The following is a 22,218-nucleotide window of genomic DNA, read 5'->3' as shown; positions in this document are numbered from 1 at the left end:
ATTCCCCACCCTCCCTTTTTTATTTTAAATAACCATTTCTTCGTACTGGGATTTTAAAATTGCAAACAGATAATATATAAACATGCATTGCATATTTATTATATATACTTATATATTTGTATTCCACTCTCTCTTAATAAATTGGAGTGTACTTTCTCTCCTATTGTTTGCTTACAGTATTACTTGGCTATTGCTGCTCGGTGGCACAGAGAGAGAGTTCTCATGTTTTGTTTTCATAGCTGTGCCGTCCTCTGTCATGTGGCCGGTGTTCTGTGGTCTTTCCAACCCGTCTTCTAGGGGTAGACATTTGCATAGTATCTAGCATCCTGTCTCTTGCTATTACAAATAGACTAGAGGTGAATACCTTACGTATGTCTTTTTGCATTTTTATTAGTGAATGTTGGGTCAGATTCCTGGCATTGAAATTGCTAGGTCTTAAAGCAAAAGCACCTTTTCCCAAATTCCATCGTGTTTGTGCCTTCCTTCCCACCAGGAATAGATGAGAGCATATGTTTCCCCGCAGCCTCACTCACAGAGTGTGCAGTCAACATCAGATTTTTGGCAACCTAATATATCAGAAGTGATACCTGATTGTGGTTTCAAGTTGCATTTCTCTTTAAGGGAACGAGGTCGAGCATCTTTTTATATGCCTAAAAGCCATTTGAATTTCTGTTTCTGTGGCTGGCTATTCATTTCTCCAGCCCATTTTTCTATAGGGTTTTTGGGTTTTAGAAGCTATTAATATTTCAGGGACATTAATCATTTCTCTGATATGTAAGTTGCAACTATATTTTCTGAATTTGTCATTTATCTTTTTGCCTTTTCACTGCCCTCATTTTATCCCATGATTTTCAGAAACCATCCCCCCTACCGTGCATGACCACAACTACCTTCTTTAATTATCAGGACTAAAACCACAAAAATCGCAACAATAAGTACAACAATAAATAATGAAAACAACAATAAATACAAATGGAACCCCTGGGTTACCAAATAGAAGTGTTTCTTTGTAGAAGTTCTCTAGCTGATATATTATTGTGAAACTCCACACGAATTAATGGATCAAGTCAATAAGAATCAATGGCTGCAGTGGATTATTACAAAAACAGACTCTCAGTTCCCCTTGGGTTCAGATTTGACAATATTACAGTCATTTTGTTTTTTTCTAACTCAACAGTTTAAAATAATCATAGCTTTGGTTAGGCTTAGTCAGAGTCGCCTCACTGGAAACTTTTTTTTCTTTTTAGTTCAACTAAAGGTACAATTTAAAGTATATTTTTATATTAGAAGTTCAGTAAGTAGATTTTTCAGTTGGGTTCCATACATTTCAAGGATGAGATGAACACATTTGTGTGGTTCTCATTGGGAAGAGCATCCAACTCTACTTTGAGATGTGTATAAACTGGGAATCCTGATGCTAAATTTACCAGCCTCAGAGGGCTTTGTGCTTACTCAGTGACACATCACTGAAAAAAAGCTTTGAAAAGCATAAAGCAGTTTAGGAATCAGACAAGTTTAGGAAAGAATGTCAATATTGACCAAATAACTTAGATGATTGGGTTTCTTTGGTTTGTCAGTAACTTTCTCAACCTGTTTTATCCATGTGATGCTCTCCTATCTCAAACTTTGATTCTGCCATGTACTTACATCATTATTTTTTCTGGGCGGGGGGGAGAAACGTGCGTCTTCATGCATGCATGTGTCTCTGGGCAGAATTAGGGAGTTTGTGAACTATTGGAAATGCTTGGAGTTTTCATTGGAATGATCCGATTTGGCTCCGAAGCTAGCCGACCGAGCTAGCTGACCAGCTGAGAATGTAACACAAGGAAGGAATAGGGAGAGTTGTCCAAAAAGATTTTCACTCACACTGTGATGAGGACAGAAATGCCATCGGCTATGAGACAAGCCTGTTGATGTCTCCATTTCAGAAGCCATACAGAATTTAAACTACTAAAATAGAGTTGTGATATTTCCTCATCATGTAGTTGTCTTGCTTATATGTGGATTTGTCCTGTTTCCTTTGCCACGTTTGAACATCCCCTACACCGAAAATGCTTTCCTTTATTCCCCACAACCTGTCATTTAGGGCTTGGGCCATGTCTTTTCTTCTTTATAAATGTGTCCTCAATTAATTCAGTTCACCTTAATGCATTTCCTTTACACAACTGAGTTCTATCACGGTTTTAATTAAACTGCCTTATGGTGTAATACCAGACAGACCTGTAAATTACGGAGGCGGCAGTGGGGGAAACCTTGGGAGGTTATCAAGTTTAAAACCTCGTTTCACTTGTGAGGAAGCTGCAGTCTAAAAGCTGGAGCCCTCAAAGTTTACACATATTTCTGGCTTGACAGAGCTAGGGAAAGAATCAGGTCCCTTGATCCCAGCCCCGGGCTCCTTCCACTTTACCACTTACTCTTAACTCTTGCTCTGACAGAAACCTGCTGTGTGGCCTCGGGCAGTTCATGTGACCTCTCTTTGCCTTGGCTTTCTGTTTTAAAAAAAAAATGGGGCTAATATAAATCTGATGCTTTCCATCTCAGATATGCTTTGTGGATCAGAGGAGACATATGAATCCACATTTATGTGACTGGACCTAAAATCATTTTGATAAAAGAAAATTCTATCTGAAGGTAATATATTGCTCTGTTGAGAGAGCCATGGACCAAGCTTATGTGAAGTCGATATTGGTTGACAATAATGACATTGATAATGTGGCAGAGGTGTCTGTGTGTATGTCATCCTGAGGCTAGTGAAGCTTGAGGAAGGAATAAAACTTTAAAATTGGAACATGAGGGCAAAGTAAAGAACAAAAGAAAACAAACAAACAAAAACTCAAAGCAAACAAACAAACAAAAAAACACCCCAATATGAACCTGAACACCCCAGAATGACTCCCTGAAGACCTGAGGAATATGTGAGTTAAGGAGATTGCATTAAGGGGAAATGCGGGGACTTGTAAAACAATAGCCAGTATGTGGCAGAATAAACATCTGCTGCAGCCATAAATTGAGTCCCACTTGGAAGCAGCCCTATCCCCTCTAGAAATAACATTGTTCATAGGAACATAATATACAGTACAACCACGGTAAAGAGAATTCACATTAACCCATTGGTTTAAAGAGGTTCAATCTCATTTTTATTTATATTTAAGCTTTTAATCCTGGAATAATTAGTCATTACTAGTATTTAATGAGTGGCTTGCTAATTGTGTATCCCAGGATGGAGCAGAGAGCAGTTAACACCCTCACAAAATGATCATTAACTATGTTAATGATCAAAGTCTCTGGGATTATGACTATTACAAGATATAATTAACAGTTGATAACCATTATTATTATTTTTTTGTTTTTGTTTTTGTTTGTTAGTTTTTGTTTTTCTTTTAGCAGAAAGAAAAAAGGAACCATTGCTTGAGCTTCAGACAGAAACAATGAATGCTGGCCTGTGCCGTGTTTCTTCTATCAGGAAGAACAGCTTCTGAGGCAAGTTTTGCTTTCTTAATCATTATTAGGGCTGAGCAGAGTAAATGCTGGTTCTGGCTGGCTGAACAGATAGGCTCTGTTTTTTCATTAGAGTGTCATGGGGGGGGGGGGGGCTTATTTCATGGACAGTACAACCTCCCAGCTGCTGGAAAGCTTTCTGTCAGTTCTTATTTGGTAAAAATAAAACAATTAAGGATGGTGCTGCTCAAGCTTGGGCAATATTTGCTCTTGGAAAAACTCCTGGGCTTCATGAAAGTTTGTAAAACTTGTCGGTGACATTTGTCCTCTTCCATGGAAACGCTTCTTCACCATGTGAAGTGCGATATGCCTCCTCATTCTCTCTCCCTTCTCTTAGAAACTGCCTTTCTAGGTTGAAGCTGTTGACCATCAGGTGTGAATGACACATCACTAAAGCTTAGTGGAGGCGTAAAGTCTTAGTGGAGGGATTGGCTCCTCACCCTTGGCCTTGGAGATGAGCACTCACCCTGCTGGGGATGTGGGCAGTGAGGGTGGGAAGGTGAGGCTTCCTTCTGGAGAATCGTCCTCAGGTTAGGACCCCACTGCTCACAGGAACCTTTCTATTAGCCCACTGGGGTTCTACCACTAGGGTTGCTTTGGGCTCTTCTTAAAACAGTTCTTGCTGGGCATCCAGTAAAAGGAGAGGAAATAAGATAGTGTTTTAAAAAGCCATGAAGTTAGCTTTAAACAGATCTTTATTTAAGCAAAGGTATTAATTCTGTGGTTTTAAATTTCCTAAAGAAATATCTTCCATGTAGAAAAACATGTGGAAATCTGATTAGAAATTCCCTAAGAGCTGAAATTAACATAGAAAATACACGTAGAAAATTAGTGCATAACTTTATATTTATGAAATATATAAAATACACAATGTAGAATGACATATGTAACACAGAAAAATGTATAATGAAGGAGACCCTTTGTTTGACATTGAGCACACACACATGGATTGCCGACTATGGCCCAGGCACTGCTCTGGGACTGTGGTTACAGTATGGACACAGCATGGGCACCTCTCTTGTGGTGCAGTGCAGGGCATCAATACCAAGCCATGATGGACAAGCAGCCCTGCGCTTTACGGAGTGCCTGTGGATGTAGGAGGGAGGGATAAACTCGTCTGGGGTACAAAGAAAGACTTCTGGGGGAAATGAGGTCCCAGCCACAAGGTGAGGCCATTTTCTCTTGTAGTAAAGACTCTTGAACCCTGAATGAAGGCAGGGTGTCTACCAAGCAGCCATTCAGTGCCACTTTTCCAAGAAACAGAGGGTCGCAGTATAGCCAGAAGCTAGAAACAAGCTTAAAAAGGACTGCAGACATTGAAGGGATGATGGGAGGGAAAAGGGAAAAGAAGATGTATTTGAGTCACAAAACTACTGTACTCATGTGACATGAAAATTTGGGCGCCATTCTGAAATATTAGACACTCAATAGGAAAAGTTTTCATGCAATGTACTTACTTACTACTGGAAAAGGGAGGTTCTTGTTTTTGGCTTCTCCTTGAAACCATCAGAGAAGGAATGACTGGTGAACGTTGCATTGCATTGTCCATGGCTGTGAGCTTAAGGTAGGGTAATGGGGGCCTGCTGAATTTCATACACTGTAAGGAACATAATGGTTGATGGAAAATGGCCATGTTCATTCTTGTGAGAATGTTACCAGAAGCCTCTCCTTTTCTGGAATTTATTTTTTTAATGGTAACTTTTGCACAAGTTTTCACCAATAGCTATGCTTTTGTTCCCAGGGCATGCTTTATACAGCTTTCTACAGGACATTTTCTTTTAAGAAAAATATGTGTGTGTGTGTGTGTGTGTGTGTGTGTATTTTGGTGAGGGGGATGGTGGGTTGCTGTTTTGGTGTTTTTCCCTCATGTGTTTGGATATCACATGCCCTGACACCTAATTATCTGACTTTTGAAAATAGCTTTTATTTACTGGGCAATGAAATACTGAAAGGCTCAGCTATGGGAGCCAATTAAGCAAATCTTTTGCTTTGGTCAGATGAAGGGAATGGAAAATTTATTTTTCTTCTATTAGAACTTCTTTTCATCAGTTTGTTGACAAGTGGTATAAGTAATCTGATGATATATATCATACATTTCTGTAGTTCCATTCCTATATATTCTGTATTTCATGGCTTCGCTTTTTACTGCCTTTGTTGTGAGTTAATTCCATACTAAGCTGATTATATAATATGCAAGATGCTGGCATAATGTAAGCAGCTCTTAACAATTGATAACAATTCATTTTAAATTAGTGAATTCATTTAAATGAATTAATTGGGCCATTATTTATATGTAGTTGATTTCAAATTTTATTGGGAATAAAGTAATGAAAGAGTTGGCCCTGATAATTTTGGCATCTCCATAACTTAGAACAAGAAATGGCCCATTTCTCTCTCCTCCTATTGTAGCCTCCTAATTTCTCTAATTACCTCTGTAGAAAAATAGATGTGGTGTTGAGTTGTTGACAAATAAATGAGGGGGCTGAATTATAGCATTGCATAGTCCAAAGAAACTGCATTTTATCATATGACAAGGGGATTTTGATTGTTGGAGTTCAGGATAATGTAAAAATACATGCCCAGTGCAGGAGAGAAGCCCACAGTTATTTAAGAAGATCTGTGCTTGACCTGACCTCGAACAGCCTCTGATCACTCGAACTTTATCCCCTTGGCTCTGTATTCATAAGGCATTTACCACGTTTTTCTTTATTTAGCTTATATGAATTGCTATCTATTTATCCCCCTGCACAAACCCTTTAAGAATAAATATTTAAAAATATTTTCTTCTCTCTCTTACAGTCAGGCTCAGCTAAAGGTAGGCAAAGTCCTGGCCAAATAATTGAATAATCAGCCTCTTGTGGCAGTTGGAACCAGCTCTGGAGGCTCCCAGCTGTGTCAGGTATTGACCCTTTAGTTGCTAGGTTGTGGCCATGTCCAGGAAGTACTTGAGTTAGGGCTGCAATAACCAAGGACAATTGCGGTTTTCCAGTCATTTTTGAAGATATTTCAGTATCTTATGTAGACTTTTGAGCCAAGAAAAGAGAAAACATTATTATTGCTAGGAGTCAGGTGTCTTAGACTAGCCTGTGACTAAAATCATATCTCCTTTTGATATCCACATCTTTATGACAGAGTCTTCCATGCCTCAAGCTTAAAGACTCAGACCTTGATCAGGTTCTTCTTTCTACATGTCTTTGAACATGTCCTGGATGGTTGATGGGTTTGGTTCCATAGATACCTCCAGGTCTTGGTTGCCTCCCATAAGCAGCCATTGGCTTCGGACTTCTGTACTATTCTTCTGTCATCATTTCTGCTGCTGGGAAACCACCTTCCCTTAGATGACTGCTACTCCTTCACCTCTTAAGGTGTAGGCCAGGACCTGCTTATAATTCCACACAGTAATGATTGAGGACAGCTTCCAGTGCTTATGAAACTATAAAAACTTAAAGGAAAAGTGGAGAAACTAAAATTTGGCAAATAAAATTCTTGCCAAAGTCCACTGGCTACAGAACTTCTCAGTGGCATCCCTGGTGAATCCCTTATCTCTGGCTTGTAGGGAACTACCACATCCAGTAGGTAACTTTTGAACAAGATTCTTCTCAAAACCTAGAACTCATTTGTCTAAAGCCCATGGGGAGGAAAACACTTTCTTCTTCTCCTCCAGGGCTAGCCTGTCTTCTTCTATTGACCTTTTCCCATGAACTCTAAGACCTTTTCCAGCTTCCTTAAATTCCGAAGTCAGGACCTCTTCCTTGTGGATTACACTACAAGCAGGTTGTGAGAAGGCCACTCCGCATTACCCTGAAAAAATGCTGTCAGCCCATTTTAAGTCTTTCCTCCAGCCTGGAAAGAAGAGAGGATCAAGACTGAATGTACCTCCTGCCTTATAATGGTCTCTCCTGGTTTCTTATTAGCAAATATTGAACAAGAGCACGTGTGTGCATGTCTTGAGAGAGAATATTAACTTTTGTTATAGATGAGTCTAAATCCTGATCTGGGTGGAAAATCTAAGCAAATAATACCACTTGCACAATTCTACAAAATTCTGCCCATTTTATGACACTCTAATAACTGGAACATGGTATGGATCTGAAGTGCCTGTAGTCACATCCCTTTATGGCCTTTAGTTATTCTCTAAAATAAGAGAAAGACTCTAATCTTAGATGGGAATAACTGAAACCACCCATCAGATTGATCCCAACTAGAAAAAATGAACTGTTAATATTCATTAAGATGGGTATCTTTCCCAGCTTCTAAACCACCCCTCTAACAAACACTAAGGGGTCACTCTTTACCAGGTATTTTGTGACATCAATGAATTTTATTTGTAATTAAAGCTAGAACTGCTAAGTAAATTATTACTTGAACTGTCTCCTTGAGTACACAGAACCTGAAGCTACGGTGTTTATTAGATAGAGATGACCCCCCGAGGGTGAACAAGTCAAAGAGCCATGAGGGCCATATAGACCCCTCACCAGAGAAGATAGATCAATTGAAAATATGCATTTAGGAAGATGCTCCTTATCATAGGTTATTAGAGAAATGCAAATTAGAATGAGATACTATTCCACACATATCAGAATGACTAAGACAACTGACAGCATCAAACGCTAGTGAAGATGTGGATCAATGGGAAGAACTGCCATTCACTGCTGGTGGGAAGGCAAAATGGTACCATCACATTAGAAGACAGTTTGGCTGTTTGTTACCACATTGACCCTCCTGTTACTTATTATTCAGTAATTGCTTTCCTTGTTGTTAACCCAGAGGAATTAAAAATAGTATGTCCATACAGAAATAGGTACATAGAAGTTTATAGTGGTTTTATTCCCTGAATGCCAAAACTTGGAAACAACCAAGATGTCCTTCAGAAGATGTATGGATAGCCCAGACAATGGAGGATTATTTGGCACTAAAAAAGGAATGAGCTATCCATTCATGAAAAGACAAGGAGGAACCATAAATTCATATTACTAAGGGAAGGAAGCCAATCTGAAAAGACTACATACTTAATGATTCCAACTCTATGACATTATGGAAAAGGGAAAATGGAGACAGCCAAAAGAAGTTGAGGAGAAGAAGAGAGGAATAGGCAGAACACAAAGTTTTAGGGCAGGGAAAACACTCTATATGATACTAATGGAAGATGCATGTCATAAGTTGGTCAAAATCTGTAGAATGTACAACACCAAGAGCGAACCCTAATACTTCCTAGGGACTTGGGATGCTAACAAGGTGTCAGCGTAGGTTCATCAGTAGTCACAAATGTCCTACTCTGGTGGTGGTGAGGGGTGTCATTAATGGGGGAAGCTGTGCATGTGTCGGAAGAGAGAGCATATGGGGGATCTGTGTTTTCTGTCCAGTGTTGCTATAATACTAAAACTTCTCTGAAAAGCAAAATTTATTTTATTTATTTTTTTAAAGATTTTCGTTGTTTATTTGACAGAGATCACAAGTAGGCAGAGAGGCAGGCAGAGAGAGAGAGAGGGAAGCAGGCTCCCTGCTGAGCAGAGAGCCTGATGTGGGGCTCCATACCAGGACCCTGGGATCTTGACCTGAGGGGAAGACAGAAGCTTTAACCCACTGAGCCACCTGGGTGCCCTGCAAAATTTATTAAAAAACCAAAACAAAACACTTTTAAATGATCCTCCATAGAAAACAAAATGGGCATATCCTCACTGATTGCTTGATCCCCCTCACACTTACCATTCATGTAACTCACAGTGCTTCCTATGTGCATTCTGTGTCTGACTTAACCTGCTAGCTGACAAAACCACAACCTGTGAGACTCCTTCTGCAGAGAAATTTCTGGCTGGAACCACATTCAGTCAGCTTCTTTTTCTTTTCTTCAGTCAAGAAGAAAACAACCTGACAAGAGGGGGAGAAAAAAAAGCACAAAGTCAAAATGACAGGCAAGGAATGAAAGAATCAGGCCAGTAGTGATGTATGAAATGTCCTACTTTTGATTTTCCATGTAGGAAACACTTAAAATTGATTTTCAATATTTTCATCAATATTCTTCGCCACTGCTGTCTATTTCCTATGACAGGATGGATGTCCCATCTCATTCTCGTCTCCCTCCTCTTTTTTTCCTCCCTCCTCTCCTGAATAGTCAACACTGGCCGTCCTTTAAGTATATTTAAATTTCCGTTTAAATGCAGTCTAAAAAGTAGTCTGTTTGCCTGATTAATCCAGCAGCTACAGAAGATATGAAAATGCCCAAGGATGTCTGAGTTTAGCACTACGTGTAACATGGGCCTTTGAATTTTGGATGTTGGTAAAATGGAAATGACATTTCACAGAAGGAGAAAGCTATTTTTACCTTAGTGTTTTAAAGATGGCCCTTCGGAAGAATTGTTGCTGTGTCCCAGGGCTTCCCAGCTGTGTCCTAGAATCCTGTCAGATTAGAGAACCACCCACTGGAAACCTTTCAGGAAGTCAGCCAGCCACTCCCTGGGGCCTTCCTAATTGCCCCCTTCCCCATCTGGGCTGGTAACTCAGTTGGATGCATTGTGTATGGCAAACTCAGTGGCGCTGATTAGACCAATGTCATGGATTTGATTTTCTTGTCTCAAAGAAAAGCGATTTGCAACTTCTTATCTACTAACTTAAAAATATATGTTAGTACATAATGGGGTTAAAGCTGTACAAACTACTAGTTGCCCCCTCTTCTCAGTAGTATATGGTGGGGTCAGGGTTGTGTTTTCCCTATTTAAACATTAGCTTCAATTTAATAGAATGGGAGATTGAAAAGGAATTTGCAACAAGATTTGGCTCACTTCATCTGTGCCATGTATCAATGGCTATGTCACCGAGCCGTCCACCATTTTATGGTCCTGATCACTAAATACAGTTGATATAGGTCAGTCAGATTTCTCATTAGACAATGTTAGCCAAAGCATGTTCTCCTTTGGGCAGCACTGATTGGGTCATCTCTTTCATCAGGATTGCAGACTATAGTGTGTGCCTTCTTTTATTTCATTAGCAGGAGGTTGTTTCCCATCAAGCAGGCTTTTCTAACTTCCAGAGCATGACCTTTGACTCTATACCAACTTTTAATCAATCCTTTAGAGATGCTCCCTTGGAAACGCTTAGGCCTTGAGAAGGCCTATAAATCTGTAAATCAGTGATTTTTCTTTTATGAATGCAATATGGTATTTCTCCATGTTTGGACATTTTTATCTGGACCATGAGTGATCTGATTCTAAACCTAGAGTAGGCACGGTCCAAACCTCCAGCCAATTTCCTCCCATCACTTCCTATGAAACTCTCATGATAGGAAGTAATGATTGCATACTAATTTGCATTGGGAAGGAGGGCTTTGCCAATTCCTTTGTGTTCCCTAATGTTACATTCCTCTCTGTGACCATGACCACTATTGTCTATGACCTGGATTTACTGCTAGAAGCATTATGGCAAACACTTGAGTCTCAGGGGTTATGTTCATTACTCTGGAAGCCAAGGTTACTTTTGAGAGTGCATCACCAATCTGTTGGCTTTATATACTAGGAAGAAAACTGTTCTGTGGTTGTAAAGCTCCTGGACATAACCGGGTTATTTAGTGATATTTATAGTTGGCCTTATGAAAATGAGTCAAGGGAGTATTACTGCCTTGTCCTGTATAAGGGTGCATTAGGTTAATGAGTCAAGGATAGAATATAGTAGTTTAGGAATGAGAGTTGAGGATTTGCTGAATCTGTCATAAATTTCTTTGTGCCTTACTTGTGTAACCTGACTGATGTCTGACTTTTTAATTATTCTATGCAAGATATTGAACTTCTCCGGTATCTTTCTCTCTCTATCTCTCTCCTTTTAGGTATCTTTTTTAAAAAGATTCAAAGCACTCTGTAAATGTGAGGTATGATTATGTTTGCATCTTGCCTTGATAGTAGATCTACCATCAAACTAATCTTACTGGCACTTTGCTTTCAGCAAGTGTTCTTTTCTAAGGGAACTACAAATGCTCCATTGCCCTGTGGGCCTTGCGAAGAGAGAGAAAACAACTGTAGGTGCTAGAAACACCAGTCCACATTTCTTCTCATATTTTCATTAAAGGGGGAGTAAGAGTTTCAAAAGAAAGATTTTATAAAGCTCTTGGGCTATTTGACTAATTTAATAATTGGTTTATAGTTTAACCTAATTTCATCTGCTTAAATAATGTTGTGGGGGTAGCAGTAAGGGATGAAGAAGTGTGAAGTTGAAGGGTGAAGGTAAAAAGAGAAAACAGGAGGTCCTAGCTTGTAGCATCATCTACAAAGCTTCTAAAATTTCTGGAAGACCTTTCACATCTCCAGAGAATCCTGAATTTAATGCTTTGATGGGCTTTTAAAAAAGTCAATATCTCTTCAGTGGGACTAGTCTCTATAGATGTGATGTCCAATCGGATAGCTTACTAACTGTATTTGGCTACTCAAATTAGAATTTAAAACTCATTTCTTCAGTTACACTAGTGATATTTCAAGTGCTTAGGAGACACTAGTGGTTAGTGACTATAGAAGTGGACAGAAAGTTTTATTTGATAGTGTTCTAGGGAAATTGAGAATCAGAGCCTTCATTCAGGTAAGAGCACATTAGATGACTGCCCAATACTTTCTCTGGAAACATTTGTTTTCCTCCCCTCCCCCCATGTAAATTAATCTGTCTGCCTATCTATCTATAAAGAGTATGTATATATTAATCTGCTTGGGTGTTTGCGATTATTGAACATGGCAAAGTAATGTTTTTTTCATCAAATTGATAATAGAAGTGAGAAAGGGAAGAGTGTTAGTATTAATGCAATGCTTTCTATATGTTAGACATTGTGTGCTAGACCTATTAAAAATCTCAAAAAGTCACCACACTTGAGACACAGCAGACCTATAAGAGATGTTTTGTAATTGTCTGTTTTTACAGATGGAGAGAAGACCAAGGTCCTACAACTAACAAGTGAAAGAAAAAACTCAAATTTAGCTTTGTTGTCTGACAAGAAAGTTAGTCCCCCCCAACCATTACACACACACACACACACACACACACAGTTATTGAGTCTTAAAATAAATATTACTTTCATTAGTGCTTGTAAGTCCCTAAGAATAAAGTATCAGATTTGCTTTTACATGACTTATGTGGACTTAAGAACTAGATTGAAAAGAACTGCTATCAAAGCCAGAATTGAACAAAATGTGCCATGATTAAAACTCATTTTTCCGTTTGGAAAATCCTCCCTTCAGGACAGGATGAGAAACATTCGGTGTAAAACGCATATAGATTAATATGGTCTCCAAAGAGACTGGAGCAAAAAGATGTAAAAGGGGGGCGGGAAAGAAGAACTCAGCCATTTGATCTAATTTCCTGGTTGTGAGGAGCTTCCCTGTACTTGTCATGCACAGCTTGAGAAATTCAATTCTCCAATAAACCAGCTGGGACACACGGGGAAGAAAGGACAGCATGTCTCATATGTGTGTACAAACTCGCTCAATTCCAAATGACTAAGTGGGGCTGAGATGCAAAGGAGAGAAGTATGTAGGTACTCAAACCCGTTCTTACAAACATGATACTGAAAGAGCTTTCGCCATAAGATGTTGGGTATAGCTCACCAAGAAGGACTTGTTTCTGCAGTGGCAGAGTTTTGAGAGAGTGGATACAGCCTGTTTGATGGCTCAGAAATCATTGGGGTGGGGGGGTAGTAGAAACCCAGTGGTTAACAACCCTGGCTCTGGAGCCATGCAGTCATATTGGGTTTGAATCCCGACACTAGTACAAGCTAATGTGCACTTGGATGAGTGATTCAGCTCTTCAAAGCTTGAGTCTTTCTCCTCCAAAGATGGAGACACTACAGTTTCCACATCACAGGGTTGGGGTAGGAACTAATTGAGATGCTACATGTAAATCATTTGGCACCCTGACTGTGGAAAATGCTCAGGGTTAGCTATTTATCATTATTACTATTATCATCATCAGCAAATCCTTTTTATTGAGGCTGAATTGCCTCCTTTAGCTAGAGATTAGCTGTTAATCTTGCTGGTCCCTCAGGATTCTTACGTAAGTAAGGACAAACTTACGCTAGGATAGTCAACATTTCAGTCGGATCTAGGTCTCTCAACTGTTCCTCAAGTGACAAGATTCTGTAATGTAATACTAGGTGGGGTAGTACTTGTATTTTTCTTGTGCGTTAATGATTGTTAATGATTAAAGTTCATTTAAATAATGTGACTCTGAAAACAGAGCCTTGCCCTTCAGACTCAGTATGACAGTGTCAGAGTACATGGGATCATTACTTCCTAGAATTCAGATTCAACATATTTGTTATAAAGCAGGTTACTTTAATTCCTTCAAAAGTCCATAGGGGGGACTTTCCCATTAGGATATATGGAACAGACCTATTTTTCTCTATATCGCCCATGAAATAGAATTAATAGTTGCGGACATTATGTGTATGGGTAGCATAAGGAGAGAAGTTAAGGCAGCTAGGAAACTGAGGACCCAAAGAAAACATGCTGAATTGCCTGGTTTTTCTTTTTGGTATTTCATTTATCTCAGATTGGGTTCTGGAGAAGCTGAAAACCCAGTTACTTAACTGGGTTTAGACACTTAAATCAAGAGTCAGGCCCTTAACTGACTGAGCTACCCAGGTACCCCGGCTACCTTCACTTTGATTTGTCAGCAGAGACTGCATGAGGATCAGTGATGACACACATTTACCCCTTCCAATTAAGAGGTGTCATGCATTAAATATAAATTATGTAAGTACATCTGTTAGAAGACATGGGCAGAGTGAATTAAGAAAACTTCACACAGCCGTATGCTGTCTTACAAGATACTCGCCTTAAACATAGGTTATAAGCATGTTGAAAGTAAAAGGATGGAAAAAATACTATGTAAATATTAAAGCAGGAATAGCTATTAGTACTTGATAAATTAGGTGGTCCACTAAGAAGATGTAGCAATCCTAAATATGATTGCACCAAACAACTAACAAAATATGTAGAACAAAAACAGAAGAGAGAAGCAAACCCACACTTAGAGGAGTGTTGAGGTATGCTACCAAATCACCAACTGATAGAACAACCAGGTAGAAAATCAGCAAGGATATGGAGGAATTCCACAGCATCATAAACCAACAAGATCTAACATGGATAGAGCACTCCACCCAACAAGAACAGATAAACATTAAGTTTCTGTAGAACATACACCCATCCATATAGATTACATCCTGGACTATAAAACAAATCTCGGTAAACTTAAAAGAATTCATATATAGTTGTTCTCTGACCACAGTGGAGTAAAAATAGATAGGAGTAACAGGAAAACCTCTGAACATTGGGGAACTAAATTCCTTGCCGAATAGTGTATGAAATAAATCTTAAGAGAAATAAATAGTATATTGAACTGAATGAAAATGAAAATATAATTTACCAGAATTTATGGGACCACAGCTAAGGCAGTATTGAGAGGAAAAGTCTTAGTCTCAATGCTTATATTAAGGAAGAGGAAAAAAAAATCCCTAAGCACTCATTTCACAAACCTTGAATAAGGAGAACAAAGTAAGTTCAAACAAGGAAGGAAATAAAGAGAATAGTAGAAATCAGTGAAATTGAAAACAGAACAATAGAGAAAGAGCTGGTTCTTGGAAAAGATATAACTGACAAATGTGTAGCAAGACTGACAGAGGGGGAAAAAATGGCCAGTATAGGAATGAAATAGGGTGTCATGATAGACCGTGAAGACCTCAGGAGGGAGGGTATGAAATTGCTACGACCAGGTCTATAGATACATATTTGACAACTTAGATGACATCTATCAGCTTCTCAATAACAAAAACTACTGACTGACCCAGTATGGGATAGATAATTTGAATAGCCTTTTGATGAATCAGGGAAATGAATTTCTAATTAAACAGTTGCCCAAAAAGAAACTCACAGGTCCATATGGTTTTAGTGGAGAATTTTATTAAATATTCAGTGAAGAAAAAGTGTGAAGTTTTTGAAATCTCTTCCATAAAATAGAAGAGGGAACATGTACTGATTTTAGGCTAGTATTACCCTGATTTAAAAAAAAAAAAAAAACACATAAAAAGCACAAAGAAGAACACTATATGAAGAGAAAGAGAAGAACATCTCTCATGAACTTAGACACAAAGATTCTCAATAAAATTTTGGCAAATGGAATCCAGTGATTTTATTAGGTGGGATTTATTTCAGGCATCATGCCAGATTCTTTCCTTCACCAATCAGATCTTGAGTGTCCTCATACTTCCCCTGTTCCCTCCATGAAAATCCATTTCTCATCAATGGATGACTGTGATCATGTGACTGGACGTTGAATTTATTCTCCCAGTTCAATTGATATTTCAGCCATATCTCTGGGAAGAAATAGCTTAGCTCTCTTGACATAGGGGACTCAGGCATAAGTGAAGCAAGAGGGAGATGACTTTTGAGCAAGGACCCAGAAACTCTGGGTTTCCCCTGAAACTCTGTAATAGGCTGGACCTCCTTGAAAGGACAGCAATATGGAGTGTCCATATTGACATCCAGAAGCTTTTGGGGGCCTGGATTTGTCCACTTCAGTTGCTGAGTCTGTGGTACTTCAAGTTGCTTTCATTCGAGTTTTTGAGGTCTACCATGATGACCTATTCTTTTTAGGCAACTTTTGGACAAGCTTATGTTGTGTAACTCTCTACTGTGGTTCATCCATGGTGGCTTATATGAAGGTCACATTTAAAGATAGAGGCTAGGGAAATTCTTCCATTCCTTCCCCTCGCTCTATTCCTTCTATAGACAACATCGCTTGAGCCTTAGGTTAGTGGCGTCTCTTACATCTAAAATCAGACAAAACTCAATAGCATCACTCTCTGGAGAGGCAGCATTCACTTGAGTGTGATGCCTTTTCTTCTGAGCATGAACTGTTAACTTCCACTGCGAAGAGGTTTCTTACCAGAAAAGAAAGTGACAGCAGCTGAGTACCTCACTGTCAGGCCTGGAGCACATGCCTGCTTATTCTCCCCAAGGACCAAACCCAGCATCTTGTCGCCACACTCTGGTGCCTCACAGGGTAAGTGGAAATCTTTCATCATGTTTTCTTCTGAGAAGGGAGACTGTCTGTGGCCAGTGACTTCTGTTCTTCCTAAAGTCTGACTTGAAAATTAACTGGGTTGTAGTAAATTTCTAATTAAATTAGAAATCCAATTAATTAGAATCCAATTATTTCTTCCAGATTCCTTTAAAAAGTATGAAAAATGTAGATAAAACCAAATTCATATGGTAGGTGTGAGATTTCTTTTGGATTTGTATGAATTTCAGGGCTTTTGGGATAAACTGAAGAATAATCAGGATTGAATCCAGATTTTTGAAGGAAAAGGATATAGTGTTCTGGGAGATTCTGTTACCCACTCCAAGCGCACAGGGGAAGGAGATCTCTCAGAGGGACTGGTGGGGCAGCCGGCACCCTGTGGGTGAGGGATAACAAAGGAAACTTGGTCACATCTCTGTTCTGTTTTTTTTTTTTTTTTTTTTAAAGATTTTTATTTATTTATTTGACAGAGAGAAATCACAAGTAGACGGAGAGGCAGGCAGAGAGATAGAGAGAGGGAAGCAGGCTCCTGCTAAGCAGAGAGCCCGACGCGGAACCCGATCCCAGGACCCTGAGATCATGACCTGAGCCGAAGGCAGCGGCTTAACCCACTGAGCCACCCAGGTGCCCCACATCTCTGTTCTGAAGGTATCTGAGATTTGGATTTCAAAGCACGAGTTAAGGTTTTTATTCTATTGTATTTTATTTTTATTATTTATTTAATTTATATAAATAATAAATATAAGTATATATTTGTATTTATTATTTATTTCATTTTTATTTTCAGTTTTGTTAATATGTACAATTCCTGCACACTCCTCTCACCCCTAAGAATATCTAGGTTCTAGAAGCATGAGGCAGAAGGAGGCTTTAGAAGGTTATTTCTGTTCTGTTTCCCTGGAGCAGGGCAGTAGATATCACCAGGAGGAGCCTGATGGCTGGGTTGATGGACAGGTTTCACTTGGCTCCATTTTCACTTTATAGGTGATCCAATAGGCAGGTCTAGTCAGGCTCTTTGGGACTCTCAAGGAGAGAAATTCTCTTGTAGAGTCTCACACATGAGTGGCTAGAAACTTCTTATCTCTTGACCTGAGAGTTGACTGCTCAGTCAACTGATAACCAGGAGTTTGGATGATCACTCCCAGCTGTCAAACCCTGACCAGGGGTCTCTCCTTCTACATCTGTCTGTGCAGCCTACTGTTCATTCTTTTTGGTGCTCAGAGTTCCTTGGCTTTGGAAGGTGGTTTATATTTGATACCACAGGTAATTTTGTTTTGGGCTCTGATCTTAGTTTAACATTCTGTCATCATTTTAGTAATTTATAGAGGTGAACTTTGAGCAGTGCACATGCATACTTACATGTAATAAATAGGTTCTATTAACACAAGCAAGCTGGCATCTGATTCTACACATGTGACTTTGTACTCAGATGATTTCTTCCACACCCTTGACCCAGAGGTGGCATCCCTAACATGTGTAATGGTTGAAAAAAATGGAATCCTGCCCATTTGTTTTTCCACAAGCCCTCTGAAACACAGCCAAAAAAGGAAGTTTGTAAAGTAATTCCTGATTGGGTGTACGACTTTGTAGCTTCTGCAGTGCCTCTGTGTACTTTATATTGACTGTTTGCCATGAAGACTCGGTGTGGGAGGCAGGATGTATTCACTCGTAACGAGTAACGGAATTGAGTTTCCGAGAAATTAAGTAGCTAGTCTGAGGTCACATTGTTGGAGGTTGCCTAGTTTAATCCACTTCTTATTTCACAGACCAGCATCTGAGTCCACTGCATTTCCACTCCCTTCATACAGATCTGTGCCGTCAACCCATGGATGAAGTCAGTGTGGGGCAGTAAAGGAAAGGGCAGGAGGGAGCCATGTGACTTCGATTTTCATCCTCATTGGAGGGTTGTTTCTATGTCTACGCCCTCTTCTATCTTCCCTGAAGGAAAACCAGAAAAGGACAGAATCTTACTCTTCTCATGCTTGAGACAGAGTAAGAACACCATTTCAGTGCATGACTGAGAGTGAATGTATGAGTTACATATTAGATTTCACAGATGAGGTGACGCAAGAGTGAAGAGACCAGGGTAACTACTAGGCCAGGAAGAAATCCATGTTGGCCCCATCTGTTATTACCCGATAACCAGTTTATTTATGCTCTGTGGGTAACATCCAGCTCAGTACAACTCTCAGTACAGAGCTCTGAAGGAGGCAAAAAAAACTATTAGAAGCTCGTGCCTATTGTTGGAGTGCATAACACAGTTGCCCCCAGAAACTCTAACATTGAGCTTTATGTGACCTGCAGATCCTGAGAAAACTAAATGGTTCGACGTGTGGATCTAAAAAATTCTTTACATATTCTAGGTGAAGTAAGTCAGACAGAGAAGGAGAAATATAATCTCATTTATAGTTCGAATCTATAAAAGCCAAGGTCCTAGAAACCATAGATGGATAGTTACCAAGGGCCTGGGGTATAGAGAAATTGGACATGTTGGTCAAAGGGCACGAACTTAGACTCATGAGATGAGCAAGCTCTGGGGATCTAAAATAGAGCATGGTGACTGTAGTTAACAATACTGTATTACATGCCTGAAATTTGCCAGAAGTATGATCTTAAAATTTCTCAACACAGATACACACACATACACACACACACAAATGCTAAGATATGATAGATGTGTTAATCAACCTTTAACCTTTATGTAATTATTTTATAATGTGTCCATATATTGTGTCATCACTTTGTAGACCTTGAATTTATACAATGTTGTCAGTTACATCTCTATAAAGTTGGGAAGGAAACTAAAAAGCCCTTTACAAGTTGTAGAACTGTGGAATATACATTGGATGTGAATCTAGAGTTTTTGGATTCTAGCTGTTTCTTTTTTACATTAAAAGGCTTAAAAATGAAGTTAATGTATAAGTGCATACTTATTAAAAGTTTTAAGGTACAGATAAGTATATAGAATTAAAAAGTTAAAGTCTTTCTTTTAAAAGAAATGTCTGTGTAACATTTCATAATAAGGATGGACCATGATCCAATCATTGAATTCGGCATGATTTTTTCCAAGTTGAAAAAGCCTATGGCAGTAGATATTTTCACACATGCCTTTGTGTACATGGACAACATGTATGTTGGATAGACTTCTAGAGGCAGAATTTCAGGATCAAAGAATAAATCCATAAGTAATTTTGATAAATATTGCTTTCTAAAAAGTTGTATCCATTTATAATATCACTCCTTTTCTCCTATGCCTGTGAATACTGGATTTTGTCAGTCTTTAGAATTTCTGCCAGGGTACTACAGTTTGTTAAAGAAACTTTTCCTGAGACCTGGAACAATGTGTTTTTTGTTTAATCCTGTCAGCAGAATGGACTCATCATTCCTACTTCAGGCAAGTTGGGAAACTCAAAGAGGGAACAAACATCGTGTAATTATTATATATTATTATGGCAATCCAGAGTAGAATCACATTCACAAACATTGTTTGACACTCCTTAGAGATGAGGTTCTTCTTCATCCAAGTCAGTTCGTGAGGTATGAATTGCAAAGCTTTCAGAAACATGGCGACCTCACATGCCCCCATCTCCACCCACATTCACTCAATGGTAGACACGGCTTCACGGAGCAGTTGCCAAGGAGGGGACTGCAGCACCTGTCTTAGGGTACTGCAGCTGCTCCGTGGCCTGTGGGTGAGCCCTCATTTTCCTTATGGAGCTTGCTGAGCACCCCGCACTCAGAATTTTGAGGAGGATATGCAGTGCTCTTTAAGAAACGCTAGAATAGGCTAAAAATGCTGACATTAGATGACCCTGCTGTTTCTCTGCAGATGGTGGTGACATCAGGTGACCATAGTCACCAGTGGGTGCATAGGTTGCTCAGCAGTTGAATGTAGAAGCCTTCCATCCTGATGTTCTGCCTCCTCCCTCACAGGGGAGGAAGCTGGATGATGGTTGCTAAGGTGCCGTCTGAGGCTGCCTGTGCCAATATTTGAGAGCTTTCATGGCAGGAACTTTCCAGCAGTGACCCTTGATACAACAGACTAGGCTGAGGCTCTTGCCCATTTCCTGCCTGGGGTGGATCCTTGGAGTGCCCTCTCTTGTTACCTGCTGAAGAGGCTACACAGGAGACAGGAAGGAGGTTTTCATGTTAGTTCATCAGCAGTTGCTCGTGCAGCATCTGATTTGGGACATTCCTGTGCTAGATGTGGGAGATGAAGGAAAAACAATTCAACACTCCCTGCCCCAGGATATGTAGTATGAAATGAATGGCAAAGAGCTTTAATGTTTTGCTAGAATTGGTCAGAGTTGTCTTAAATCCCTATCTGGTCTTCAGGTCGCTCCCACTCTGGTTGAAACACTGATTTTCTTAAGTTCCTAAACTCAGTTTGCAGTTTTCTTTTGCTCTAAAATACACATACTGCCATGGTATTATTAGTCTCTAGCTAACTTCTGCTCAGAAGCCTTCAGAGTCCACCCAGTTAGGTGTGGTTTAAAGTCCAAATTCTCAACACTTCTAATTCAAGAGTCAGCATTCTCTTTTCAGTACTCTCTAGCCTTGAACTTTTTTTTGTATTTGTACTGACATTTGTTCCTCTTTCCACGTTAGATTACTTGCAGCTTTGCCAACACCTTCCATTTCATTTTTTCCTGGAGAGTCCTCACCTCAGGGCTCATTAAAAACATTGCCACCTCCATGAAGTCCTTCCTGATTACTTTCAGTAGCAATATGACCCCCTTTCTAAATTCTTAGGAACGTTTGTTTGCAAAGCTCATGATATCTAAGATCATGTTGTCTTACCTACAAGCACTGGAAGAGGGTAAATTTCCAAAGCACAAAGATAAAGTGGTGGTCTTCCTGGTATCCTCTGCCCAGTGGTAGTGACTGGTCCATTCTAAGGGGAAATGTTAAATAAACCGTTAGTCTCTAAAATGTAGGAATTCAGAGAAGGAGGCTGTCAGTAGACCTGGAGCTGTGTAGGAAAGATGTAAACATGAGACTGGATTTTTCAGGATTCCCCAGAGGGTCAGCCACCCAGTGTTCATGTTTGTGGGGTTGTGCCTGGAGGCATTTGAAGTCTTTCCTAAGTGTGCTTTGAGACAAGTGTAGCCAAAATCCTTGTCTTGTAAACTTGGCATTTAATAGTAGAGGATATAGGATGGGGTGTGTTTGTGATTTGTTTGAGGCCACAGCACAGCTGCATAACATTTTATGGGCCCATTTTATACAGTGGGGTTTCTCATTTTCAGAGACTCATTAAAAATCTTATTAAACTATTAAGTATCCTCAAGGTGATTGTGTGGCTTAATTACAAAAGCTCTCTTCGTGGCAGACTTTTAGGCAGAGGACCCTTCCTACCTTCAGAGAGCAGGTTTTGATTTTATCTTTTCCTCTCAAATATAGCAACCTAAGTTTCAACTTTGCCTTTTTCTGAAGAAAAAAATTCTTACAGTGTTTACTGGTTGTGAAGAGGAGAATTTGTTTGTGGGATAATTGCAGCCTCCTATGTATTCCTGAAAGGTTTGTACTTCAGTGTACCAGGTGTCAGAGGTGGCCACTGTGGACTTTCCATATACTCAAGGGTAGGCATTTTCTAGAATGTTTCCAGTGCTGTCCAGCACATTGCTCAAATCTATGTTGAACCAATGGCAGCATCAAAAGGCAAGTCAGGGA

At 39.6% G+C, this 22,218-nt stretch overlaps 1 long non-coding RNA gene across 1 annotated transcript in view; it reads left to right on the top strand.

Moving 5' to 3' along the window:
- The window catches only part of LOC131811593 (uncharacterized), a 174,400-nt gene extending 170,920 nt beyond the window's left edge, over positions 1–3,480 (top strand). Inside the window, exon 3 of the long non-coding RNA XR_009346008.1 lies at positions 3,385–3,480. This is a non-coding gene — a long non-coding RNA (uncharacterized LOC131811593). The remainder of the gene's footprint in view (positions 1–3,384) is intronic.
- The last annotated feature ends 18,738 nt before the right edge of the window (positions 3,481–22,218 follow it).

The sequence above is a fragment of the Mustela lutreola genome, chromosome 11 (assembly GCF_030435805.1).
Source record: "Mustela lutreola isolate mMusLut2 chromosome 11, mMusLut2.pri, whole genome shotgun sequence".
NCBI classification, from domain to species: domain Eukaryota; kingdom Metazoa; phylum Chordata; class Mammalia; order Carnivora; family Mustelidae; genus Mustela; species Mustela lutreola.
Note: the sequence above shows the minus strand (reverse complement) of the source record. Positions and strands in the feature narration are given on the sequence as shown.